Raw genomic sequence first — 8,287 nt, 5'->3', positions numbered from 1 at the left:
TACTATAGAATGTCATACAATCAGTTTACAGGTTACTGGTATGAAGAGTGAGAAATATGTACAAAAGAAGAAGGAGACGGGGGGGGGGGGGGGGGGGGGGTTCTATATCAGTGGTGCTCAATCCCTTTCATGTCAAGGACCCCCAAAATGATATGTATTTGGCCACAGACACCCATCAAAATATTTTGTTCCAGGGACCCCCCAGAAGCAAAGATTTGAGTTAAAAATGTTCGCTTTCAAAATAGATATGTATTCAAAGATTTGCACACATTTTCACGATTTTTCAAAAATAGCAGATCTACAAGCTCATAGCGCGGCACCGAGTGCCGCGCTATGAGCTTGTAGATCTTCTATTTTTGAATAGACCAAAGTTTAAAATAATGCTTTTTAGCTCAAATCTAAAAATGACACAGTTCCAGGTCTCAATGGGTTAAGGAAGTAAGGAAGAGGCCCAGTTTTCTACTGTGCATAGAGCCTGTTGTGTGACATTGTATGTATTTAGCGTTATGTTTTATTATCAATAAAGAGTTCAAAGTCACAGTGGGTGATGAATGCCTTATGAATGAATAGATATTATTATCATAACTTTATGAATGAATAGTATGGGTTAACGGCCCAGCCTGTGTGTTCAGTGAGGAAGAAGCCCAACAAACACACGGTGAGGCCTTTAGGAGGGCCTTTCAAGCAAGCTGCAAGTGGGTCCTGCAGTACATAACAGTACCACCACGGCCCCAAGACACCATCACACCACAATGAAATGTTTGGAAAGGGGGGGTTGCATTGTTATTATAACCAATAACAATGCAGCGCTCAGGTCCTGGACCTGGTGAGACGAAGGAGGAGCCCGGCCAGGAGGCCGTCCACAGAGCCTAGTCCCTCCACGTGCCAGAGCCTCTCCTCTCCCTCAGTCCCGGCAGAGAGAGTAGTTCTGGAGAAGCATATGGAGTAGCCCTGTCTTTCCCTCAGAGGACTGACCGTGGGTCAGTGGCTACTGGGACGTAAGTCTGTCTTTTCCTCAAAGGACTGACGGTGGGTCAGTAGCTACTGGGACGTAAGTCTGTCTTTTCCTCAGAGGACTGACCGTGGGTCAGTAGCTACTGGGACATAAGTCTGTCTTTCTCTCAGAGGACTGACCGTGGGTCAGTAGCTACTGGGACATAAGTCTGTCTTTTCCTCAGAGGACTGACCGTGGGTCAGTAGCTACTGGGACATAAGTCTGTCTTTCTCTCAGAGGACTGACTGTGGGTACAGTAGCTACTGGGACATAAGTCTGTCTTTCCCTAAGAGGACTGACCGTGGGTACAGTAGCTACTGGGACATAAGTCTGTCTTTCTCTCAGAGGACTGACTGTGGGTACAGTAGCTACTGGGACATAAGTCTGTCTTTCCCTAAGAGGACTGACCGTGGGTACAGTAGCTACTGGGACATAAGTCTGTCTTTCTCTCAGAGGACTGACTGTGGGTACAGTAGCTACTGGGACGTAAGTCTGTCTTTCCCTCAGAGGACTGACCGTGGGTACAGTAGCTACTGGGACATAAGTCTGTCTTTCCCTATAGGACTGACCGTGGGTCAGTAGCTACTGGGACGTAAGTCTGTCTTTCCCTCAGGACTGACCGTGGGTCAGTAGCTACTGGGACGTAAGTCTGTCTTTTCCTGAGAGGACTGACCGTGGGTCAGTAGCTACTGGGACATAAGTCTGTCTTTCCTCAGAGGACTGACCGTGGGTCAGTAGCTACTGGGACGTAAGTCTGTCTTTCCCTCAGAGGACTGACCGTGGGTACAGTAACTACTGGGACGTAAGTCTGTCTTTTCCTCAGAGGACTGACCGTGGGTACAGTAGCTACTGGGACGTAAGTCTGTCTTTTCCTCAGAGGACTGACCGTGGGTACAGTAGCTACTGGGACATAAGTCTGTCTTTTCCTCAGAGGACTGACCGTGGGTACAGTAGCTACTGGGACATAAGTCTGTCTTTCTCTCAGAGGACTGACCGTGGGTACAGTAGCTACTGGGACGTAAGTCTGTCTTTCCCTCAGAGGACTGACCGTGGGTACAGTAGCTACTGGGACATACTAAGTCTGTCTTTCTCTCAGAGGACTGACCGTGGGTCAGTAGCTACTGGGACGTAAGTCTGTCTTTCCCTCAGAGGACTGACCGTGGGTACAGTAGCTACTGGGATATAAGTCTGTCTTTCTCTCAGAGGACTGACTGTGGGTAAAGTAGCTACTGGGACGTAAGTCTGTCTTTCCCTCAGAGGACTGACCGTGGGTACAGTAGCTACTGGGACATAAGTCTGTCTTTCCCTATAGGACTGACCGTGGGTCAGTAGCTACTGGGACGTAAGTCTGTCTTTCCCTCAGGACTGACCGTGGGTCAGTAGCTACTGGGACGTAAGTCTGTCTTTTCCTCAGAGGACTGACCGTGGGTCAGTAGCTACTGGGACATAAGTCTGTCTTTCCTCAGAGGACTGACCGTGGGTCAGTAGCTACTGGGACGTAAGTCTGTCTTTCCCTCAGAGGACTGACCGTGGGTACAGTAACTACTGGGACGTAAGTCTGTCTTTTCCTCAGAGGACTGACCGTGGGTACAGTAGCTACTGGGACGTAAGTCTGTCTTTTCCTCAGAGGACTGACCGTGGGTACAGTAGCTACTGGGACATAAGTCTGTCTTTTCCTCAGAGGACTGACCGTGGGTCAGTAGCTACTGGGACATAAGTCTGTCTTTCTCTCAGAGGACTGACCGTGGGTACAGTAGCTACTGGGACGTAAGTCTGTCTTTCTCTCAGAGGACTGACCGTGGGTCAGTAGCTACTGGGACAAAAGTCTGTCTTTCCCTCAGAGGACTGACCGTGGGTCAGTAGCTACTGGGACGTAAGTCTGTCTTTCCCTCAGAGGACTGACCGTGGGTACAGTAGCTACTGGGACATAAGTCTGTCTTTCTCTCAGAGGACTGACCGTGGGTCAGTAGCTACTAGGACGTAAGTCTGTCTTTCCCTCAGAGGACTGACCGTGGGTACAGTAGCTACTGGGACGTAAGTCTGTGTTTCCCTCAGAGGACTGACCGTGGGTACAGTAGCTACTGGGACGTAAGTCTGTCTTTTCCTCAGAGGACTGACCGTGGGTACAGTAGCTACTGGGACATAAGTCTGTCTTTTCCTCAGAGGACTGACCGTGGGTCAGTAGCTACTGGGACATAAGTCTGTCTTTTCCTCAGAGGACTGACCGTGGGTCAGTAGCTACTGGGACGTAAGTCTGTCTTTCCCTCAGAGGACTGACCGTGGGTACAGTAGCTACTGGGACATAAGTCTGTCTTTCTCTCAGAGGACTGACCGTGGGTCAGTAGCTACTAGGACGTAAGTCTGTCTTTCCCTCAGAGGACTGACCGTGGGTACAGTAGCTACTGGGACGTAAGTCTGTCTTTCCCTCAGAGGACTGACCGTGGGTCAGTAGCTACTGGGACATAAGTCTGTCTTTCTCTCAGAGGACTGACCGTGGGTCAGTAGCTACTGGGACATAAGTCTGTCTTTTCCTCAGAGGACTGACCGTGGGTCAGTAGCTTCTGGGACGTAAGTGACTTACGTCCCAGAAGCTACTTACGGTAAGTCAGGGCTTGATCAACCCGGCTGGGTCACCTGGGTGAGGGTGTATGACCCCCCAGGGGGTGTATGACCCCCCAGGCTACAACGCTGATGATACGACCAGGTGCTTCCATGTGATGTTTTTTATTTATAGGAGGGACTTCCTGTTAACACTCTAGATATCATTGTTATTACTTCATGAATGGACTCTGAACCATAAGGCCAACAGAACCATGTTGTCATGGTTATGACTCACACAGCAGATATTTATGAATATCAGATTACACTTTTATTGACAGCAGATAGCAGAGATATATAAAGCTACAATCACTGAGTTTTATGATGGGTGGTTCTCTGTCTGTCTGTCTCCCCGCCTCTCTCTCTCTCTCTCTCTCTCTCTCTCTCTCTCTCTCTCTCTCTCTCTCTCTCTCTCTCTCTCTCTCTCTCATGATCAAATAAGTGTGGAATGTTGAATCAATAACAAACTGGCACCCTCTGTGTGTGTGTGTGTGTGTGTGTGTGTGTGTGTGTGTGTGTGTGTGTGTGTGTGTGTGTGTGTGTGTGTGTGTGTGTGTGTGTGTGTGTAAGGAACAGAGATAACAGTAGTCGTTAAGAACAGCTGAAGTATAAAATAAATAAAGTGCTTAATGAATGTTTTTTTAATAATAATCACAATCTATAAAGTACAATATCTGCCTCTGAGATGTGTTTACCGTCATGTTGCTATAGCAACATGATTACAGTGGACACAAATGATACAGTACTGATAGAGTGTGTGTGTGTGTGTGTGTGTGTGTGTGTGTGTGTGTGTGTGTGTGTGTGTGTGTGTGCGTGCGTGCGTGCGTGCGTGCGTGCGTGCGTGTGTGTGTGCACAGACACACCCAGTCATATCTCCCCGCTACATTCCAAGTCAGCGCGCGTATATATCGACCAATCACAGCGCAGCCAGGGTGTCATTCCAGATAGCCACGCCCACAGATTTAACGACCTCTCAACTTTGATTGATTAACACTTATAGATAAGGGCTGATCATTATTACTGTAACATCCCACACAGAGAGCAGATCTACAAGCTCACAACGTGACACGTTGTGAGCTTGTAGATCTGCTATTTCCGTTACTTTTAAGCAACATTCTTTCATGATGAAGTAATTACTTAATGAACAATAAAACAAAAACATAAACAGTTTCTCTATGGAGATAAAGATGTTTCATTCATTCACACACACACACACACACACACAGTGGTTTAAAGTAACTAAGTACATTTACTCAAGTACTGTACTTAAGTACAATGATTAGGTATCTACTTTACTGGAGTATTTCCCGTTTTCAGTACTTTTACTTCTACTCCACTACAATGCTATGAAGACTTCAGTTACTTTTCAGATATAAATGACATTATGAAACATACATTATTTTGGTGGAAAGTAACTAAGTACATTTACTTAAGTACTGTACTTGAGTACAATTTTGAGGTATTTGTACTTTACCTGAGTATTTCCAATTTCCAATACTTTTACTTTTACTCCAATTACTTGAAAACTTTAGCAACTAGTTACTTTTCAGATATAAATGATGATATAATGAAACATACATTAACCACTTTAGCCCTGTTTTATACCTATAGGCTATTTGAAAACAGCAGATCTACAAGCTCACAACGCGTCGCATCGTGGCGCGTTGTGAGCTTGTAGATCTGCTATTTTCAAACATTTTAATACTTTTACTTTTGGTACTTTAAGTACATTTTGATGCCAATACTACATTGCAGTATTGGTACTTTTACTCAAATAAAGCAATTGAGTACTTTTTCCACCACTGTATAAGATTAAACACTTTTTGTACTTTTACTTTAAGTTTATTTTGATGCCAAAACCTTTGTACTATAGTTACAGTTTGAACACACACACACACACACACACACACACACACACACACACACACACACACACACACACACACACACACACACACACACACACACACACACACACACACACACACACACACACACACACACACACACACACACACACACAAACAGTGTCTTACCTCGCAGTGTGTAGTTCTGTTGCGTTATGCACAGTTTCCAGGGAGGGACCGAGGCTTTTATAGCTGTGTGTGACTCACTGTGTGTGTGTGTGTGTGTGTGTGTGTGTGTGTGTGTGTGTGTGTGTGTGTGTGTGTGTGTGTGTGTGTGTGTGTGTGTGTGTGTGTGTGTGTGTATGTGTGTTCTGGACACTCCTTCCTCTTCAACTCGTTAACCCTTTCCTTACATCACTGCTCTGGATCCTCATCATGCTTTACTCTATTACTTTATTACTTTATGACTTTATTTTAAACATGTTCTCTCTCTATATATTTACATATACATATATTATTTATATCTCTGTTGTCGGGCAGAAATCAGCTAAATATTAACTTTTCAGGAAATAAAAAAAAAACATGTTTTTTAAACACAAAGTAAGTACATTTACTCAAGTGTTGTACTTATAAGTACAATTTTGAGGTATTTTTACTTTACCGGAGTATTTCCAATGTTCAATACTTTTACTTCTGCTGCACTACATCTCAGAGTCAAATATTGTACTTTTAATCCACTACAATTATTTGATAACTTTAGTTACTTTGTACATATTTAGATTATTATGACAAAACATACATTAATCACTTCAGCCCTACATATACATTTATATACATTTATATACATTTTGGCTATTTGAAAATGGGAAATCTACAAGCTCACAATGCGTCACTGAGCTTGTAGATCGGCTATTTTTAATAAAGTAATAATAATAATCATACAATTATAAAGTCCTCCCATAAATAAACACTTTTCATAACAATGATAAAGTCATAATAATAGAGTAATAATAATAATCTGAGCTGGTAGATCGGCTATTTTTAATAAAGTCATAATTATAATTAGTTATAAATCATCATCAAACATTATTTACTTTAATAAAGGTTTAAATTCAGTTTGGTTGCAGTGTCCAGACTGCTCCACTGGGTGACGCCAATGTTCCCTTACCTGTCAGAGTCCTGAAGATGCAACATGGCTTAAAGGAGCATTTCACCCCTGGAAGAAACTGCAATCACTCAATGTTAATAGTATTTGTAGTAGATAACAGTAGAACAATTTAAAATGTGCACCCTATGGCCAGAAAAATAATGAAATCTGTGTGTTTGACTAGAATTCGACTGGAACGCTGCAATACTACAATGACCATAATGCTTTGGTGCACTGCACCTCTTTCTGGGGGAGTAGAGGCTGCCTGTGGGTGTGATCTACACAGCATGTGTGCCAGCTGGTGTTCAGTGTTGCCATGTCTGCTTATTATAAGCGGCTTCTTTCTAAAATGTTTTGATATTTGGGCTTGTATCCAGGCCTGGAATTTCGTCATTTTAGGGGCAAGGCCACTTGACCTTTGGTGTTGTAATTTTTTGGAGGGCACAAAGGCCAAATGCCAGGGCAGGAAGGCCATCCAAAAAATAAAAAGTTTTTTAAGTCCAAAAAGTTTTTTTAAGTCCACGGAAATAATGCATTTAACTTGAAGGTTAAGGATGATTGTATTTTAATAAGAATTGTATAACTATCTGTGAAATATAACCCATTTATTTCACAAAATAATGTGTTGGCAAATTACCAATATTTGGTTATATAGGTCTCAATATGTCACATTCAGCCCTGGACTTCATTGACTGAAGTAGGGGTCACATTAATCACATTAGATTCACAGATTAGGGGTCTTCAACCTTTTCAGGGCAGGGACCCCCAAACTGATGGGGTGATGGAGCAGGGACCCCCTACCTCGTAGGGTAGGGGGTAGGCTACTATATATATCATATATTTATGTATAAAATTGTGTTTTATATAAATACACATGAAGAAATGTCCTGCTCCTACGCACAGGTTGACCCAGTAGGTGTGCAAAAGGACCTTTCTCAGGGGCATCAATTGGGTATGGCAAGGCATGGCAGGTGCCATACCTTGGCTCCAGAAAAAAAAAGAGAAATAAAATCATGAATAGTAGCCTAATGCAGGTGTAAGACCATTGTGTTTGCATTGTGTTATAGGTATAATGCATAGTTTCTATGCATTTCAGGGGTTTTGGGGGGGTTGACCCCCTAAAAAAAAGGATAGATGTCCCTTATTTTAATCTCTGGGAGTTGGCAACCCTAACCTTGCCATACCTTAGCTTTTGCTGAACTGACACTGTGACGGTGGCCAGGTTGTCACATGTAACTTGCCACTTCTTTTTAGAATGCTGACACTCTTTACTTTGTCTCAATAATAAATAAATAACAATACACATTAAACTCACAACAATAAAATATCAGTTGCACGGTAAAGTGCGGGGTGCGTAATTACTGTGAGAATAATACTGTTTGTTAGGTACTGCAAGACTACGCCACCTTTTTATTTAAGAGGTAGGGTCCTCTGTAACACTCTTTCTTAGGCTATTCACAGGTTCGAGTTTACCCAGGTAAGTACAATACTTTTAAATGAGAACAACACTTCAACACATATCCCTTGGAGAAAGCTGGACGGAAACAGGTTTGTATAAAAAGGTAATCTATTTTATTAAGTTAATACAGTGGCGTCTATAAGCCATAAAATATTGAAAAGCATAAACAAAATATAACACTAATTCTAAAACCTCAACCTCCTAATGCGCCCACTAACTAACTAAAATACAGGAATACAGAC

The 8,287-nt window shown here is 43.0% G+C and overlaps 1 protein-coding gene across 1 annotated transcript in view; it reads right to left on the bottom strand.

Moving 5' to 3' along the window:
- LOC311044737 (annexin A2-A-like) overlaps nucleotides 1–5,687 on the bottom strand; it is a 34,989-nt gene extending 29,302 nt beyond the window's left edge. The window contains exon 1 of the mRNA XM_084056498.1: nucleotides 5,629–5,687. The gene's annotated coding sequence lies outside the window, so the exon portion shown is untranslated. The remainder of the gene's footprint in view (nucleotides 1–5,628) is intronic.
- Nucleotides 5,688–8,287: the final 2,600 nt, after the last annotated feature.

This window comes from Gymnoscopelus microlampas (assembly GCF_963454915.1).
Source record: "Gymnoscopelus microlampas genome assembly, chromosome: 1".
In the NCBI taxonomy this organism is placed as follows: domain Eukaryota; kingdom Metazoa; phylum Chordata; class Actinopteri; order Myctophiformes; family Myctophidae; genus Gymnoscopelus; species Gymnoscopelus microlampas.
This window is presented reverse-complemented; position numbering and strand designations above follow the sequence as displayed.